The sequence below is a fragment of the Manihot esculenta genome, chromosome 17 (assembly GCF_001659605.2).
Source record: "Manihot esculenta cultivar AM560-2 chromosome 17, M.esculenta_v8, whole genome shotgun sequence".
Classification (NCBI taxonomy): Eukaryota; Viridiplantae; Streptophyta; class Magnoliopsida; order Malpighiales; family Euphorbiaceae; genus Manihot; species Manihot esculenta.
Genome location: NC_035177.2, coordinates 15,683,850 through 15,703,985, shown reverse-complemented (window position 1 = coordinate 15,703,985; position 20,136 = coordinate 15,683,850).

Sequence of the window (20,136 nt, the reverse complement as noted above, 5' to 3'; positions counted from 1 at the left end):
AGTATTGAAATGTTATGTAATAATGTTTATGGAAGTTTAGAGCTGTGCTTGACCATAGTATGTTGTTAATCCCTTTTTAGTACATGATCTCAAATGTTTAATGATGATTATTGTAAACCAAACTTAATTTATGTTATGTCGCCCCATTGGAGCATTAATGAGGACTCCAAGGTGGGGTTAATGTTTATGTTTATGAATAGTGCATGCACAGGTTGAGTTTGGTGATTGAATGGAAAGAAAAGTTCAAAATTTTTATGTATGTTAGTGATCATGTATGGGATTAGACAGGTATTCAGGATGATTGTTTGGCTTGCTACGGGTTCCGGCGGCGTTAAGCCGATCTGGATCCTAGCGCCGGTAGCGGTCCGATTTTCGGGTCGTTACAAAAATACAATTAAAATGTTTCTCTAACAATTTAAAAAACCAACAATTTTATTCAATTTTGATTAATCGTATCTCATTTATTTTTTATCTAAGAAACATGTACTATAAACCATTAGAAAGTTATTTCATCTACTTTCTAATGGTAACAATGTTACATATTAGAAATAATGAGATTGCAAGATATAATTAATCAAAGATAACTATCTAAACATGCTTGAATAATTAAATAAAATATTTTAATTCAATAAGAACCCATAATCATGTGTGATAACCGTTGGTCATCATACCCACCTGGACCGAGCCAGGGCCTGCGAAAACAGATCAAGCCTAGAGCTCAGTACATACCTAGGCAGGCCTGTCCAGCATCTTAGGCTTGGGTCCCGGGACGCATAGTAGACCGGATCGCCCATGAGCCCAAGCCCGGTTAGAAGGAAGCTAGCCCAGTGATAGGACGTGATGAGAAGCAAGTAGGCCCAATTCTTTCGCAGCCTTATTCGCATGCACACTTGGGAAAATTAAATGGCCGCCTGGCATAGGTAAGGAGACTAACACTACTATACATACGGACCTGCCCGACAGAGATGGGTGTCACTGTGGCAGAGAGGTTGTTAGGCGTCACTAGCAAGCAAGAAGAAAGGGATAAAAGGAGAAAGAGATCCTCCTCATAGACCAAGCTTACACAACTATTATAAACCCTATTTTCTCTGGATCTCAGAACATCAATTGGCGCCATCTGTGGGAATGAAGGAGAACTTTTTCACTCTTACTACACCCACTGAGATCCACAATGGCTAACCACAACAAAAACCATACTACCAACGCCTAAATGACCTGAACTCTGCTCAAGAAGGGCAGCAGTTCTCTTTCTCTAGTCCTACAAATCAACCACCAATATTGTTCAATCCCTTGCCGAGCTCGACAGGGAATGCACCTGTAGCCGCCATGTCTAACTAAGACCTTCAAACCATTGCCCTTTAGCTGCAAAACGCTGCCCAATGGCTAGGGCAAATAATGCAGCAAAGGGGTCTCAATACCCCATGAGCGTGTTACCCATATCCGAAGGGATCCAAGCCAATGAACCCCAGCCAACTTTCAACCAACCAATCCCTCAGCAAAGTAGTAGGAAGACAGGAGAAAGAGATAGGAGAGCTGATAGGGAAGAAGAATCGATGGCCAGAGCTCACGGAAGAAGGGTGAGAGAGCTTATAGAGAACGACGAAGTGGAGAGCTATTTCACGGGAACAGCCGGGAAAACAGGAAGTGAAGAATAGAGGGAAGGAAACCGCTCGAAGAAGGGGCCTAGACAGGAGGAGGAAGGCATAGATCAGAAGTTGCAGAGGATGAAAGAACAACTGCTGGTTGAGTTGGGGGCAAAAGACCACGGCCAGACCCTTTTACCCGCATCATCACCATTTTTGGGATGGATTCAGCAGGAGACCATCCCTAAAAAATTCATGATGCCACCAATGGCGATGTATGATGGAGCAGGGAACCCAAGAGAGCACATCCTTAACTACAAAACCTGATACGGATCCAATAGGACAAATTTCTAACAATGGTGTGGAGCAAACTTATATCATTCCAATGGATCCAAGAGTAGTTCAAAATCATATTCATATAATCCATATATATTTGGGGCGTGCTTTAATTCATATGGGACAGATTTGGTGCAACACTTGCAATCATAGGCTGAGGGAGCCTAATCAAACCTGTGGGCTAAAACTACATAAAGGAAAGCCTAAAGTGAAGATCAAGTAAGGCTTTTGTGAAGATTCAACTTTGTTAGGATGGGCTTGCTAGTTTTATTATTTAAACACTTGTTTTATTTTAGTTTTGTTTGGGCTTGTATTCTGGCCATATTTTATCTTTTAAGTTTTAGAGTGTTGGGCCATGTTGTGGGCCTATATTTTAATACCTATGTGTTATTTTAGTGTGTGATTAGGGTTGGGTCTTATGTGTTTAAGTCAGGCCCAAGAAGAGTGTCTTAGGGTTTTATTTGTTTTTCTCCTAACTATATAAGGATAGGAAACAATTGTAAGAGGCAGCTTTTAATCAAAATTTCAGAATTCTTCTCATGCCTTTGGCGTGTATTGCTTTGAGTGAGAGTGAGGATTTGCTTTCATCAATTGCACCAGGAATCTTGGCTAACTTATCAACTATTCGTTGTGGCGTTTGTCGGATTCTCATCTAAATCCTTCGATCATTGGTGTTTCAGCTTCTCTAAGTTTGGGGTGCCATAGGAGGTGGGTTTATCAGATCTTTGGATTCCGTATCTACTTGTGCGTGTGGGTTTGAGGCTTGTGCCATAGGGTTCCGCGTCAGTTGGTATCAGAGCCAAAGTGAGGTAAATTCTTATTTATCTTAGGATCTAGGGGTTTTTTGAGTTTTCCTTTGTCTTTCTTGTTGATTTCGGTGAAAGCTTTTGTATCCATGGCTGCACCTTCTTGATTATTAATCTAAAAAAAAAAAAAATTGAAATCCAAAAAAAAAAAAAAAAAAAGAAAAAAAAAATGTAAATTTCTGTCAGATCAGAGACATGGACGAAAATTCTGGTGTTAAAAGAAGGGATTGACATCAAATCAATGTAGATGCAATTGCCTTAAATGTGCACTTTAGGCAATAGGCAGAATTTCTTTTATCTCATAATCTGGATTCAACCCAATTCAAAATTCAAAATTCAAAATTAATTCCTATAATTTACTGCAATCAATTGAAATAGGTAAGGCAATATGGACGAAAAAGGAAGTATATCACAATTTCGGCCAGATCAAGGTAAATAAGGCAAAGGCGATTTTTTTTTTTTTTTTTTTTTGAATTTCAATTTTTTTTTTTTTTTTAGATTAATAATCAAGAAGGTGCAGCCATGGATACACAAGCTTTCACCGGAAAGAACAAGGAAGAAAAGGAAAACTCAAAAACCCTAGATCCTAAGATAAATCAGAATTTACCTCACTTTGGCTCTGATACCAACTGACGCGGAACCCTATGGCACAAGCCTCAAACCCACACGCACAAGTAGATATGGAATCCAAAGATCTGATAAACCCACCTCCTATGGCACCCCACACTTAGAGAAGCTGAAACACCAATGATCGAAGGATTTAGATGAGAATCCGACAAACGCCACAACGAATAGTTGATAAGTTAGCCAAGATTCCTGGTGCAATTGATGAAAGCAAATCCTCACTCTCACTCAAAGCAATACACGCCAAAGGCATGAAAGAAATTCTGAAAAGTTTGATTAAAAGCTGTCTCTTACAATTGTTTCTTATCCTTATATAGTAAGGAGAAAAACAATTAAAACCCTAGGACACTCTTCTTGGGCCTGACTTAAATACATAAGGCCCAAGCCCAATCACATACTAAAATAACACATAAGTATTAAAACATAAGCCCAAAACATGGCCCAACACTCTAAAACTTAAAAGGTAAGATATGGCCAGAATACAAGCCCAAACAAAGTTAAAATAAAACAAGTGTTAAATCATAAAAATGTAGCAAGCCCATCATATCAAAGTTGAATCTTCACAAAAGCCTTACTTGATCTTCACTTTAGGCTTTCCTTTATGTAGTTTTAGCCCATAGGTTTGATTAGGCTCCCTCAGCCTATGATTGCAAATGTTGCACCAAATCTGTCCCATATGAGTTAAAGCACGCCCTAAATATATATGGATTATATGAATATGATTTTGCACTACTCTTGGATCCATTGGAATGATATAAGTTTGCTCCACACCATTGTTAGAAATTTGTCCTATTGGATCCGTATCATTCCCTCTTTCTTTAGAAAAGATTCGTCCTCGAATCTTGCTGATATTTATGTCAAGAAGGAAAGCTTTAGGCACCCATGTATCTTCAAAGACCTCCTTTTGAATAGGTGGAAATAGTATAAAACTTTCATCATGGATGTTTTCATCAACAACCTGCACATCAAGAACAAATGAACTAGACATAAAAATATTAGTCATAGAAAGATCATGTGGATGTGACCCATTCTCCTCTACAACTTCCAAAACAGTCTTATTCACCTCCTCCACCTCATCAATCATGTGCTCCCCATGTCCACCATCATTCACAACCTCTTCTATAAGTGCATTAATGGAATTTTCAATTTCAATCTCTATGGAAGTTGACATTGGAACTTTAGCCTCTTCTTTCTCCTCTTCTTTCTCCATCTTCCCTCCTTGAAGTAGTCTTGATTCTTTTCCAGCCTCGTTACCCTCAAACTCACTCTTTTCTCTCATTTTTTCCACAGAACTCAAGCTCTCACTCTCCTTTGTAGCCGAGGCCGAAGCCTCCCTCTCCCTCTCCAGCATTTTTATGTGATCGGCATATACCTCTTGAGGTGATAAAGGAGCGAGTATAAGCTTCTGTCCTTCATGAGTGAAGGAGTACTTGTTATTGAGCCCATCATGTTGCACCTTTCTATCATATTGCCACGGCCTACCCAACAATATATGGCTTGCCTGCATAGGTACCACATCGCACAAGATCTCATCCTTATACCTACCAATAGAAAATGGTATAACCACCTGGCGTGTAACTCTGACCTCACCACAATCGTTCAACCATTGCAATCTGTATGGCTTAGGGTGTTTAATAGAAGCCAAGCCCAATTTCTCCACCATATACACACTAGCCACATTTGCACAACTACCTCCATCAATAATGACAGTACACACTTTTCCATTAACCAAACACCTAGTGTGAAATATGTTTTCCCGTTGTTCCAGGCTTTCTTCCTTAACCTGCATATTCAGAGCACGCCTAGCAACAAGCATCTCACAATGTGCAGCAAGCAACACATTATTAACAAACACATCCGAATCATCACAGTCATTATTGCAATTATGAGTTCTTTGAGGTATTCTTGTAGAAGTGGACGCTGGTGAGACATTCTGATCTTTACTCATCCTACCACTCTTTTGCTGATTCTTCAATTGCACTTCAGAAACTAAGTTCAACCAACTAACCACAAGGTGCGTTTAATGAAAAAAAGAAAAAAACCTAAGGAAAGAAGGAAGCGCACAAAAACTAGAAAGAAGACACTGACAATTTGGAAAGTAACACCAGAACTAGGTGGTGTGCTACTTGAAAATATCACCTAGAGTATAGACACAAGCAAATAATACTCCAGCAATGTCAAGGAAATAAAAACAAGCTTAAACCAAAAAGGAAACTTAGAATTCAAATAAAAACGAATCTGGAAAATTTTGAATTTAATTCACTTCAAAGTAAATTAAATATGGATCTATTAAAATCTACCCAAAAAGGCAAGTATCAAGACCCACAAATAGAGACAGAAAAAAAAAAAAAATCAAATAAAATTCAATAGGCAGATTTCTTTTGTCTCTAATCTGGATTCAACCCAATTCAAATTTCAAATTTCCAAATTGATTCCCACAAACTATAGCAATCAATTGAGATAGGTACGGAAATATAGGTACAATCACAATTTCTGCCAGAACAAGATAAGGCAAAGGGAATTTTTTTTTTTTTTTCGTTTTTTTTTTTTTGTATTGCGATTTTTTTTTTTTTTTTTTTTTTTGTGATGCACGAAGAAAAGGAAAACTCAGAAAAAAAAACTCAGAAAAAAAGGAAAACTCAGTAACGAAGAAAAGGAAACTCACAGAAATCAATAACGAAGAAAAAGAAAACCCAGAAAAAAAAAACTCTAGATCCTGAGATAAATAAGAATTTACCTCACTTTGGCTTTGATACCAACTGACGCGGAACCCTATGGCACAAGCCTCAAACCCACACGCACAAGTAGATATGGAATCCAAAGATCTGATAAACCCACCTCCTATGGCACCCCACACTTAGAGAAGCTGAAACACCAATGATTGAAGGATTTAGATGAGAATCTGACAAACGCCACAACAAATAGTTGATAAGTTAATCGAGATTCCTGGTGCAATTGATGAATCAGCAAAAGAGTGGTAGGATGAGTAAAGATCAGAATGTCTCACCAGCGTCCACTTCTACAAGAATACCTCAAAGAACTCATAATTGCAATAATGACTGTGATGATTCGGATGTGTTTGTTAATAATGTGTTGCTTGCTGCACATTGTGAGATGCTTGTTGCTAGGCGTGCTCTGAATATGCAGGTTAAGGAAGAAAGCCTGGAACAACGGGAAAACATATTTCACACTAGGTGTTTGGTTAATGGAAAAGTGTGTACTGTCATTATTGATGGAGGTAGTTGTGCAAATGTGGCTAGTGTGTATATGGTGGAGAAATTGGGCTTGGCTTCTATTAAACACCCTAAGCCATACAGATTGCAATGGTTGAACGATTGTGGTGAGGTCAGAGTTACACGCCAGGTGGTTATACCATTTTCTATTGGTAGGTATAAGGATGAGATCTTGTGCGATGTGGTACCTATGCAGGCAAGCCATATATTGTTGGGTAGGCCGTGGCAATATGATAGAAAGGTGCAACATGATGGGCTCAATAACAAGTACTCCTTCACTCATGAAGGACAGAAGCTTATACTCGCTCCTTTATCACCTCAAGAGGTATATGCCGATCACATAAAAATGCTGGAGAGGGAGAGGGAGGCTTCGGCCTCGGCTACAAAGGAGAGTGAGAGCTTGAGTTCTGTGGCAATATGATAGGCTGAGGGAATTTTTTTTTTCTGACAGAAATTTACATTTTTTTTTTCTGATTCTATTTGCAGTGTTTTGATACTTTCCTTTTTGGGTAGATTTAATTAGATCCATATTTAATTTGCTTTGAAGTGAATTAATTTCAAACTTTTGTCCAGGTTCGTTTTTATTTGAATTCAAAGTTTCTTTTTTGATTTAAACTTGCTTTTGCTTCCTTGACATTGCTGGAGTATTGTTTGCTTGGGTCTATACTCTAGGTGATATTTTCAAGTAGCACAAAACCTAGTTCGTGTGTTACTTTCCAAATTGTCAGTGTCTTCTTTCTAGTTTTTGCGCTCTTCGTTCTTTCTTTAGGTTTTCTTTTTTTTGTTTCATTAAACGCACCTTGTGGTTAGTTGGTTGACCTTAGTTTCTGAAGTGCAATTGAAGAATCAGCAAAAGAGTGGTAAGTGTGCAAACACTTGAGTTCTTTCTTTTCTAACACAATATTTGCTAGTTCTCTTTGTTCTTTGTTGATTAAAGGTAGGATGAGTAAAGATCAGAATGTCTCACCAGCGTCCACTTCTACAAGAATACCTCAAAGAACTCATAATTGCAATAATGACTGTGATGATTCGGATGTGTTTGTTAATAATGTGTTGCTTGCTGCACATTGTGAGATGCTTGTTGCTAGGCGTGCTCTGAATATGCAGGTTAAGGAAGAAAGCCTGAAACAGCGGGAAAACATATTTCACACTAGGTGTTTGGTTAATGGAAAAGTGTGTACTGTCATTATTGATGGAGGTAGTTGTGCAAATGTGGCTAGTGTGTATATGGTGGAGAAATTGGGCTTGGCTTCTATTAAACACCCTAAGCCATACAGATTGCAATGGTTGAACGACTGTGGTGAGGTCAGAGTTACACGCCAGGTGGTTATACCATTTTCTATTGGTAGGTATAAGGATGAGATCTTGTGCGATGTGGTACCTATGCAGGCAAGCCATATATTGTTGGGTAGGCCGTGGCAATATGATAGAAAGGTGCAACATGATGGGCTCAATAACAAGTACTCCTTCACTCATGAAGGACAGAAGCTTATACTCGCTCCTTTATCACCTCAAGAGGTATATGCCGATCACATAAAAATGCTGGAGAGGGAGAGGGAGGCTTCGGCCTTGGCTACAAAGGTGAGTGAGAGCTTGAGTTCTGTGGAAAAAATGAGAGAAAAGAGTGAGTTTGAGGGTAACGAAGCTGGAAAAGAATCAAGACTAGTTCAAGGAGGGAAGATGGAGAAAGAAAAGGAGAAAGAAGAGGCTAAAGTTCCAATGTCAACTTCCATAGAGATTCAAATTGAAGAGGAAGTTGTAATGCATGCATCTAATGTAGTTGTTCTTGAAGATTCCATTAATGAGCTTATAGAAGAGGTTGTGAATGATGGTGGACATGGGGAGCACATGATTGATGAGGTGGAGGAGATGAATAAGACTGTTTTGGAAGTTGTAGAGGAGAATGGGTCACATCCACATGATCTTTCTATGACTAATATTTTTATGTCTAGTTCATTTGTTCTTGATGTGCAGGTTGTTGATGAAAACATCCATGATGAAAGTTTTATACTATTTCCACCTATTCAAAAGGAGGTCTTTGAAGATACATGGGTGCCTAAAGCTTTCCTTCTTGACATAAATATCAGCAAGATTCGAGGACGAATCTTTTCTAAAGAAAGAGGGAATGATACGGATCCAATAGGACAAATTTCTAACAATGGTGTGGAGCAAACTTATATCATTCCAATGGATCCAAGAGTAGTTCAAAATCATATTCATATAATCCATATATATTTGGGGCGTGCTTTAATTCATATGGGACAGATTTGGTGCAACACTTGCAATCATAGGCTGAGGGAGCCTAATCAAACCTGTGGGCTAAAACTACATAAAGGAAAGCCTAAAGTGAAGATCAAGTAAGGCTTTTGTGAAGATTCAACTTTGTTAGGATGGGCTTGCTAGTTTTATTATTTAAACACTTGTTTTATTTTAGTTTTGTTTGGGCTTGTATTCTGGCCATATTTTATCTTTTAAGTTTTAGAGTGTTGGGCCATGTTGTGGGCCTATATTTTAATACCTATGTGTTATTTTAGTGTGTGATTAGGGTTGGGTCTTATGTGTTTAAGTCAGGCCCAAGAAGAGTGTCTTAGGGTTTTATTTGTTTTTCTCCTAACTATATAAGGATAGGAAACAATTGTAAGAGGCAGCTTTTAATCAAAATTTCAGAATTCTTCTCATGCCTTTGGCGTGTATTGCTTTGAGTGAGAGTGAGGATTTGCTTTCATCAATTACACCAGGAATCTTGGCTAACTTATCAACTATTCGTTGTGGCGTTTGTCGGATTCTCATCTAAATCCTTCGATCATTGGTGTTTCAGCTTCTCTAAGTTTGGGGTGCCATAGGAGGTGGGTTTATCAGATCTTTGGATTCCGTATCTACTTGTGCGTGTGGGTTTGAGGCTTGTGCCATAGGGTTCCGCGTCAAAACCTTTATGGAGTTACAGACCCTATCGGATGCCTTGACGTACAAGGTATTCCCTACGACGCTCACAGGCCTAGCAAGGGCTTAGTTCAACAGTCTGGAGGAAGGGAGTATCAGAAGTTTTGGTGACATGGGAACATTTTCATCAGCCGGTTCATAGCAGGAGTACCAGTTGACAAAAAAACTGGCTACTTGGAGATAGTCAGGCAAAGGAAGAATGAGTCCCTGAGAGAATACGTAGCCGGTTTCAATACGAAGGCCCTGCAGATCCCCGAGCTGGATGAAAGCCGGGCTGTGGAAGCTATGCAGAAGGAAACCACCTCCTCTGAGTTCTTTGGTTCCCTGTGAAGAAAGCCACCAACCTCCTTGGCAGAACTGATGAAGAGAGCAAAAAAGTATATAAGGCAAGATGATGCCTTGACAACTAGCAGGTTCGCTAAGGAAGCGACAGATAGGGGGAAAGCTCCCAAGGAAAGGAGGTCGGACAGACACGAGAAAAGGCCAAATAGGGGGCCCGAGGTATATCGACAACCTTGGGATCGGAGAGAGCAAAGACCGCCGCTACCTCGAGTCCTAGAAGCAATCACACCCCTCAATGCCTCCAAAGCTGAGGTGCTCGTGGCAGTTAAAGATAAGGAGTTCCTCTAGTGGCCTAAGTCCATGAGAGCGGAGGCAAGCCAGAGAGATCCCGACAAATATTATCAATATCACCGCACCCACGGCCATGATACCAATGATTGCTACCAGATGATTAATGAAATTGAAAGGCTGATCAAGAGGGGTCATCTCCAAAACTTCATAAAGAAACCTGAAGGAGAAAGACCCCAACAGAACCTTGCAGCGGAGAAACCCCAAAGGTTGGGGGTAGGACTGGTTAATGATGGCTCCAGCGGGACCATCAATATGATTGTCGGAGGAACGGGAGGTCAGATGAGCAGGAGAGGAAGGAAAAGGAGCCGAGACAGAGAGAGAAGCAACAATGAAGTCATGCAGGTGGTAGAACACTCCCCAATGGTCATTTCCTTCTCCTCAGAAGATGCTCATGGCATTCAAACGCCTCATGATGATGCTCTCGTCATTGAAGCTGTTATTCATAACTTATGTGTCTGAAAGATCCTGGTAGATGATGGAAGCAAAGTAAACCTACTGCCTTACAGGGTCTTCCAGCAGATGGGGATACCAGAAGAACAGATGGTGCGGGATCAAGCCCCAGTGAAGGGGATCGGAGGAATTCCAATACTCGTAGAAGGGAAAGTGAAGGTAGCTCTGACCCTGGGAGAGGCACCTCTGTCTCAAACTGTGTTCCTGGTGGTGAAACTCCCTCTGAACTACAATGCCATACTAGGAAGGCCTGTGTTGTATGACTTTGAGGTGGTGACCAGCATCAGGTATGTAATACCCGGCTAGATTCCGGCATCGAAATCCCTAACTTCCGGCGGAATCTCCGTTGGAATATGGAATTTTGAAGATGCCAGAGTCTTCTAGAGGGGTAAAATGTGTTTTCTAAAATGTTTTTACTGATTTCATGGTTTTAAATGAAAAAGAATTGAGTTTTGAAAAGAAAAGACCAAGGAGGCATTTGCCAGGTTCGGCCGCCGAAAGTGAAGTTCGGCCGCCGAACATGGGAAGGTTTCGGGAGCGCCTTTGGCCTCCGAAAGCTTTGTTTGAAAGAACCAAGGTTTGGCCGCCGAACCTCAAGTTCGGCCGCCGAACATGCATGAGTTTAGGGGGCACATTAGGTTGTTGAAGGTCGTTGACCAGGCCACCTATAAAGAGCCCTCAGATCGGAAATGGGCGAGTTTTCTCCCCATTTTCGAGCTCAGGTAAGTTTTTGTACTCCTTTGGTCGTTTTCATGCTTTCTCTACCCATCCCTCGAGTTTTTATGAGTCCTACCCTTGTTTTGAAGTTTTAAAGCTTAAATAGGAGTTTTGGAAGCTTGGAGACTTTTGGAGCTTGGATCCTCCACACCTTCGAGTTAGGGATCACACCACCCCTCGATCTTCAAGAGGTAAGTGTAGATCCTTGCTTTCCTTGCATTTTAATGAAGTTTTAAGTAAGTTTAATGATGTTTTGATGGTTGAGTATGGGTAGATATGCATGTTTAGGTTTATATGGATTTTATGCCCAATGTATGTTATGTGATGTTTGTGTTGAGGAGTTTATGTTAGTTTATGCTCCTTTATGCATGTGGGAGTGTGTATGCATGATTGGGAGAGAGCAAGTGAGGTTTTGAGTAGTTTTGATGGTTTTGGCTTATGTGGGTCATAAGCTATTTATGTATGCTTTATGATGTTCTTTGTTGGAGTTTAAGCTTGTTTAAGCTCCTTTGTGCATGGTTAAGGGTTTATGCGTGTTTTTAAAAGGTTGGGAGCTTGTTTGGGGTGTTTGGTAAGGTTTTGGAAGGCTTGGGAGGCTTGTATGCATAAGAGGCTGAGTTATGGATGAACTCAGGTTCGGCCGCCGAAGGTAGTTTCAGCCGCCGAACCTGCCTATGGATGCATGGATTGGCCGCCTAACCTTGCCCCAGAAAGCTGTGTTTCGGATCTGGAGCAGACTTTCAGCCGCCGAAGGTGATGTTCGGCCCGCCGAAAGTGCCTGACTTTCGGATCTGGAGAGAGGGTTCGGCCGCCGAAAGTGCCCCCGAACCTGCATGACTTTCGGCTCTGGAAGGAACCTTCGGCCGCCAAAAGTGCCCTATCCAGCCCTTTCATGGTTGTATTCTATGCATGCTTTGGTGATGTTTTAGTGGGTTTCTGGGGAGTTGTTTTCGAGTTGTTTAGAGTGTGTTTGGCACCTCATTCGAGTCCACCTGTGTAGGATCGGACCCGAGGGACCGAGGAGGCCATCAGTGTTAGCTATTGCAGAGTCAGTCCAGCGTCTGCCAGAGGTGAGTAGAACTAACTCAAATGTTTTAAGCATGTTACACGCATCATGAATACCATGTATATGTAGTAGGTTGCTTGCATTAGAAATCACGAATATGCTGCATTGCATAATTTGCTGTTGATGTGGATGGACCAAGGCGACCCCAATAGCCCTAACTATGTTATGTTACAGAAGTCCTTAGGAGCCCCTTTGAGGGCCGGCCATAATGAAGTCCTGAGGAGCCCGAAGGGCCGGGCACCATGATATGTTACAGACAGAGGGAGTTTTGGTGGTCATGTCCATCCGTTATGTGAAATGTTCGTGTTGTGATGCATTCCATGAAAGCATATGATTTATTATTATTTTTCCATGTTCTGGTCACTGAGCTTTTTAGCTCACCCCTCTCCCCTAACCCCAGGTTTGCAGGTCTGAGGAAGATTGGGAAGTCTCAAGAGTTAAGGTTATGCTTATGTAATAGATTAGTGTTTTATTGTGGACATGTAATGTAAATTGATATAATGGATTGTAAGATAATGAAATGTAATGTAATGCAAGTATAGTATAGTTGTGTTATGTATTAGTATTGTGCTTGGCCCTAAGGCTTGGTTAGTCCCTTTTTAGTAAATGATGTATGTAATGGTTTAATGTTGAGTTGAGTTTGAACCAAACTGGTGGCATGTGTTGTTTACCACGCTAGAGTATTTTGATGAGGACTCTAGTGGAGGTCTTATGTTTATGGTTTTGATGCATGCACAGGTTAGGTTCTAGTTCCTTGGATGTGATCCCAGCTTGATGTATGTTATGGTGACCCAGCTAGAGTTTTTATTGAGGGCTCTAGTATGGGGGTTTTTATATTTCCAGTTATGTTGCATACAGGTCAAGCTCGGTATTTACATCAGATGTTTAAGGTTTTATGTTTATGTTTTGATCATGTATGGGATTTGACCAGGTGATAGGATGTATGTCAGGCTTGCTACGGGTCCAGGCGACCTTAAGCCGATCTGAATCCTAGCGCCGGTAGCGATTCGGGCCGTTACAGAGGGGTATCGATTCCCGGGCTGTTACAAGGTACCTGACCATGAAGTTTCCAACGGAGACAGGGGTCGAAGTAGTTTGGGGACGTCAGGCGGAGGCAAGGGCTGTATACATGGCCACTGTGGCAAAACCGAGTTCGGCTGACGAGAGATTCAACTCACAGGTCATGGAAGTCAGAGATGAAAAGAAAGAAGGCAGGACAGAACTAGTGGGAGAGTTGGAAACCTTCCCCTTATCAGAAGCAGAAGCAGATAAGATTTTTAGTCTCAACACCAACCTAACTGAAGAACAGAAAATAGAAGCAATGGCTCTGATCCGAGGTCACGCCTCGAGCTTCGCTTGGAAGCCATCTGACATGCCCAGGATAGACCCTGAGGTGATGACCCACAAGCTGAACATCCTTCCCGAGGCTAAACCAGTGAAGCAAAAGAAAAGAGTAGTGGGGAAAGAGAAGCAGCAAGCCACCAGGGAGGAGGTACAGAAGCTAGAGGAAGCAGGGTTCATCAGGGGAGTAATGTACCCGCAATGGTTAGCAAATCCTGTACTAGTGAAAAAAGCCAATGGCAAGTATAGGATGTGTATAGATTTTGCTGACCTGAATCAGGCATGCCCCAAAGATTGTTACCCCCTCCCTGATATTAATAAAATGGTCGATTCTACGGTCGACTTTGATTATATGTCGTCCCTAAATGCAATGTCTGGTTACTACCAAATCCCAATGGACAAGTCAGATTAGGAGAAGACCTCGTTCATAACGAAAAATGGGACTTATTGTTACAAGGCCATGCCTTTTGGGTTGAAGAATGCCGGGGCAACATACCAGAGACTGATGAACAAAATCTTTAAAATCCATATTGGAAGGAATGTGGAAGTATATGTGGATGATATGGTGGTAAAGAGCCAAACCTTCCAGCAGCACCTAATAGATCTGAAAGAAGTTTTTGGTGTACTAGAGCAGTACAGGATGAGATTGAACTCAGCTAAGTGTGATTTTTTCATCAGAGAAGGAAAATTCCTAGGATACATGGTTAGCAGAAAGGGTATCGAACCAAACCTAGAGAAAGTAGAAGCCATACTGAAAATGCCTGAGCTGATCTGCGTAAGAGATATGTAGAGGCTCATATGTAGGGTGGTGGCACTTAACCGGTTCATGTCAAAATCAGTAGAGAGGTGTTTACCATTCTTCAGAAAGCTGAGGAAAGTCCCAAACTTCGAATGGACTGAGGACTACCAATAGGCTTTCAGAAACCTTAAGTAGTATCTTAGTTCGCCACACGTGCTTAGTAATCCCATAGTGGGGGAAGAGCTCCTCATCTACTTAGTAGCATCGGAACAAGCCATAAGCACCGTGTTGGTAAGGGAAGAAGAAGGGGAGTAGAAACCAGTATTTTACGTCAGTAAGGTGCTTGAAGACGCCGAGGTTAGATACTTAAACATAGAAAAGTTGGCATACGCCCTCTTACTTGCAGTGAGAAAGTTTAGGGTATACCTGGAAAGCCATCAAGGGGTGGTACTGACAGATTAGCCTTTGAAGAAGATCCTCCACAGACCAGAGACGTCAGGACGGATGCTAGCTTGGTCTGTTGAAGTTAGTCCATACTGCCTAGAGTACCAACCTCGAACGGCCATCAAAGCCCAACCCTGGCTGACTTCATAGCGGAATGTTCCTTCAACGAGGAACGAATGGAGCTCAATGAAAAACCAGTAGAGGCAATGGAGAGAGAACATAACGAGCAACCCTCACGAAAGTTCAGCTGGAGTCTGTTCGTGGATGGGGCATCTAGTGTTGAAGGCAACGGTGCTGGAGTAATGCTGAAAGAACCATAAGGGTTCAAAGTCTGTTACGCCTTACGGCTAGAGTTCAATGCTACTAACAATGTAGCAGAGTATGAAGCCCTAATAAACGGAATGCTAATAGTGACGGAAGTAGGAGCAACTGACCTCAAAATAAATAATGACTCACAGCTAGTGATCAACCAAGTAATAGGGGCATATCAAGCAAGGGACCCTACTATGCATAAATACTTAGCGAAAGTGAAAGTCATTGAAGCAGAGCTCAGTGAGCAGGGAATCATTGTAAAGTATCAAAGAATACCTCGAGAAGAAAACGATGAGGCAGACCTGCTCAGCCGATTATCTAAAGAAGAGTTGGAACAGCTCCCAGATGAGGTATACATACAACACATTAACATTCATGCCTTTGACAAAACAGACACTGTAATGCAGGTCGAGGAAGGGCAAAGTTGGATGACCCCGTTGACTCGCGGTTGTCGAAACCGGTCAAAAATAACCTTTCTAATTATCAACAATTTAAAACTGCAGATAGTGGTGAAAGGATCGAATCCACAGGGAATTGAGAACTCACCTATTTCTCTTTTTATGACCAAGAAAATAAACTGGAACAATAATAAACTAAAAATGAGATAAAAACTGAAAGTGGTATTAAATGAGATAAACTGAAAATTGGGATAAAAAACTGTCAACAAAATAACAGAGGGGTTTGAGATTGATTGTAGTAACTAATAATGAGAATAATAATAGAGAGCAAATAATAAAATAAAGAGTAATCAATAATGAGAAAGTTCTAGTTGAAGTATTGGATCCACTTTAGTTGTTGGGATTGATCACAGACACTTTGTTCTTTTGGGTTGACTCAATAGATTAGTTATGGAGATGGAAGACGCTTCTCACCACTATTATCTCTCCTTATTATTAAATTAATTAGGGAACGTCCTCTAATCAATTACTAATTAACAAATTGCCAAGGAACATCCTTGGGCCATAGGTATCAAAACAATTGTCAATTGCATTAAGAAATAGAGAGACCCAATCCTAGCTACCCAAACGTATGGAGACAACGCTAGATCATGCAACTTCCTTGGTTTTTATGCCAAGTGTTCTTATGTAAGAATAACCTAAGCAATTACGGACTTAAATCATTCAAATTAACAAATAATTATTTTGTAATTAAAAATCAACGTAGATCTCAATAACAAAATAATATAAAAATTAAGTATGAAATTGCATGAATATTAAACACCCAAAAGTTAAACAATATTTGATCAAGTCTCACAACCCATTAAACAACTAAAGTTTCAACCAATTATCCAACTAGATTAAGTAATTCAGCCGCTCATGGCTGAATTAAAAACTGAAAAATAAAAAGGAAAAGAGAGAAAAGAAACCGAAGGATGGAGGCGGAGAGTTTCCTTGCGCCGGGCTGCGGAATTGCTGAATTGGAATTGTCCTTGTTTCTAGCCGCTTAAAGCTCTTAAAATAGGTGCAGAGGAGCCCTAAATTGCCAATTGCTTCATACGTGTGCGTGATGCTGAGGTGCTGATCCATGTGCTGGAATTGAAGTGGGAGCGTTTGAAGCGGGCCCATGTGCGGATGAATTGATGAGGCGTGAGTGTTGAAGCGGTTTGGCAGAAGCTTGGTCCACGTGAAGGGTTTTGAAGCTGGCCCATATGCATGAAGGTTGATCCACGTGAAGAGCTTGGAAGCAGGATTGAGCTTGTCCATGTGCGGTCCATATGCAAGAACTTGGTCCGCGTGCGGGTGATTGGTGAAGGCGGGAATGGGCCCATTGCGTGAGGTGGGGGCATGCCTTGGGCGGGCCAGTGTGCGTGGTTCTTTGTGCTTGGATGTTGAAGGCGGGCCATGTGTGCGTGGGTGAAGTGGGAGTGTGAGTGCGGGCCCAACTGCTTGGCTTGGTCCACGTGAAGGAATGGGCTTGGTCCAAGTGCTCGTGACTGTGCGGGAATGGGCCGTCCAATTGCGGTTCCGCGTGCTAAGTTGCTTGAATATTTGATTTTCAGAATACTTTCCTCATTTAGCTGGACTTGAATCCGACTCGACAGGCTTGCCTTCTTTTGCTCCAAATAAGGCAGTTTTAGGGGGGTTTTCTCCAAATTGTCCTTTTACACCATTTTCTGCAAAATAATATTATAAGCAATAAATTAAGCAGAAATCATGTAAATATTCATCAATAATATTAATATAAAATGAACTAATTTATGCTCTATCACCCGTTATGGAATATCTAGAGAAAGGAAAGCTCCCAGAAGATAAAGCCGAAGCAAAGAAAATTGCAGCTCGAGCAGCCAATTATCAAGCAGTAAGGGGAACTCTATATCGAAGAGGAAGATCCAGCCCGGAGCTCCAATGTGTAGGCCCGGACGAGGCAGTCAGGGTGACGGAAGAGATACACCAAGGAATCTGCGGGGCACATGAAGGGGCAGGGACGCTGGCGAATAAGATCTACAGACAGGGCTACTATTGGCCCACAGTTAAGAAGGAAGCTAAAGAATTTGTCAGAAGATGTGACGTGTGCCAGAGGTATGCCAACGCAATCAATATTCCAGCCACCCCTCAATCTAGCATATCTAGTCCCTGGCAGTTCTCACAATGGGGTATAGATATCCTGGGACCCTTCCCCAAAACCACGGGCCAGAAGAAGTTCGTAATAGTAGCTGTGGAATATTTTTCTAAGTGGCTAGAAGTTGAGGCAGTCCCCACCATAACAGCAAGGAAAATGATAGACTTCGTCTGGGGCAACATTATCTGCAGATTCAGGATACCGAGGGTGCTTATATCAGACAATGGCAAGCAATTCAACTGCAAGACCTTTAAGGAGTTCACGAGAAACATGGGCATCTGGCACAAGTTCTCCTTGGTGGCCCATCTGTTAGTGTATATGCCCTAGGTCATTATCTTGGACCTTTTTGTATCTCGTTTGGTTATTAATAAAAGAGGTTTTTATCATTATTATTTGTTTGCATGTTATATAATAATGATTATCATCCCTGGTTACTTATTATTATGTTGATAATAATAAAATATAACTAGTATGATTATTGATTGATAATCATGAGATGATTATGTATATGTTGATACAAGTCAATAATCATAGATACTTATTAGAGAACAAAGTATTGGATGGACCCGTATTGAGATCACTACATGGGTTATTGTCATAAGTGAATCCCAAAGTAGTTATGTCTTAATCCTTTGACTTGAGATTGTCATAGTTTCCAACATGAGGACTATTATGTTTTGACATAACCAAACATTGTCTTTAATTGGACAATCATAAAGGTTATGATTGAGCATAATAGAAATTATGTAGAGGATATTGAACAATCAAGATAGGATTTGTTCCTCTCTCTGAGAGAGATATCTTCTAGGCCCCTCGATAAGTGAGACTGAGAAATGCATGGCCGTGCTCAAATGAATTGATAGTGTCATTTGAATTTATCAATCTACTTAGAGATCGAGAAATCATAATTTTGAACATTATAAGTTTGACATTGACCATGACTTATATTCAAACTAGATATAGTGTGACAAAGGGATTAATACATGTTCTATTTATTAGGTTTTATCGGACTATTGATCCTCATATTAGTTGGGTAGTCATAATGTCTTGCTAGAGACCACTTATGACTTATGGGCCTTGTGGGACTGGGCCAATTGCCAATTAATATGAGCCTATTGGGTCACACACAAAAGAACGTTATTGATGTGCTATGACATATTAATGGACTAAAAGCACAAAGCCCATTAATATAATTAATAATAATAAAGTGTTATTATTATTAATTATTTATTATTATGAGATAATAATATTTAAAAGATCTGCAGTCTATCTGTAACTATTACAGATAAAGGACTCTATCACAAAAGATATTTGAGTATCTATGAGATTGTGATAGTGGGTTATGAACACAGCTCCTTTTAGGAAAAGGAGTTGTGGGAAAAACAAAAGACTGAAACATAGAAATACTCCTTCTATGAATTGTGGAAGGATGATGTTAATTTTTGAGAAAAATTCAGTCTAACTATTGCAGATTGTGGAGCACATAATCTATCCATCTTTGAGAGAGCTAGCACTTTAGAAGGATAGAAGACGTTCATGTGGATACCATAGAGGGTGTTCGTTTGAAAAAGCCGAACCATCAGTCCGCCATTGTATCTTTTGGACGAGATTAACAGGTTAGTCTCATATCCTTCTTGTGAATTAAACGAAGCACTCAGATTCTAGGAAAAGGAAATCAGAGAAATTTTATTTTTTCGCTACGCCTTTGGGTTGCAATAATCTCGGGATTTCCCAACAGTGGTATCAGAGCCAAACTGTGCTTTTCGTTTAAATTAATTACGCCATGATTAATATGATATATGTGATATATGTTTATTAGAATGGCATGATAATTATGGATGAATGATTAGATCATTTAGATAATTTTAATTTTTGTTAGAAAAATTAAATTGATAAAAAAAAAATTCTGCAAATCATGTTGATGAAGAACACAATTACAGGGCCACGTCCACCATCGTGCTTGCCTCCGGCATCTTCGTGATTGTCACGAACGATGGTTCTGCAAGATCCAACATCTTCGTTGATGAGGGAAGCGGCCATGCCTGACGGTGAGACCCGGTCGGTGTGTGCCGTTGAGGTGCGATGGTTCCTCGTATCCTCATCACGCGATGGCAGAGGTAAAGCTTTGCATGGCATGGCCGCCATGCGTAGGACGGTCGCGCGCCAAGTGGGTCGCGCACTAGCGTGGCGCGCTTCGCGCGCCAGTGGGTTGCGCATCGGTCGGGGCGGCGGCTAGGGCTTTTTCCTGAGGAAGAAGATGCCCTAATTATAATTCTGCCCCTGGAATTAAAAAAAATAAAAAAAATATTAATAAGAAAATAAATTTTAAATTATTTTCTTTTAGTCTTTAAAT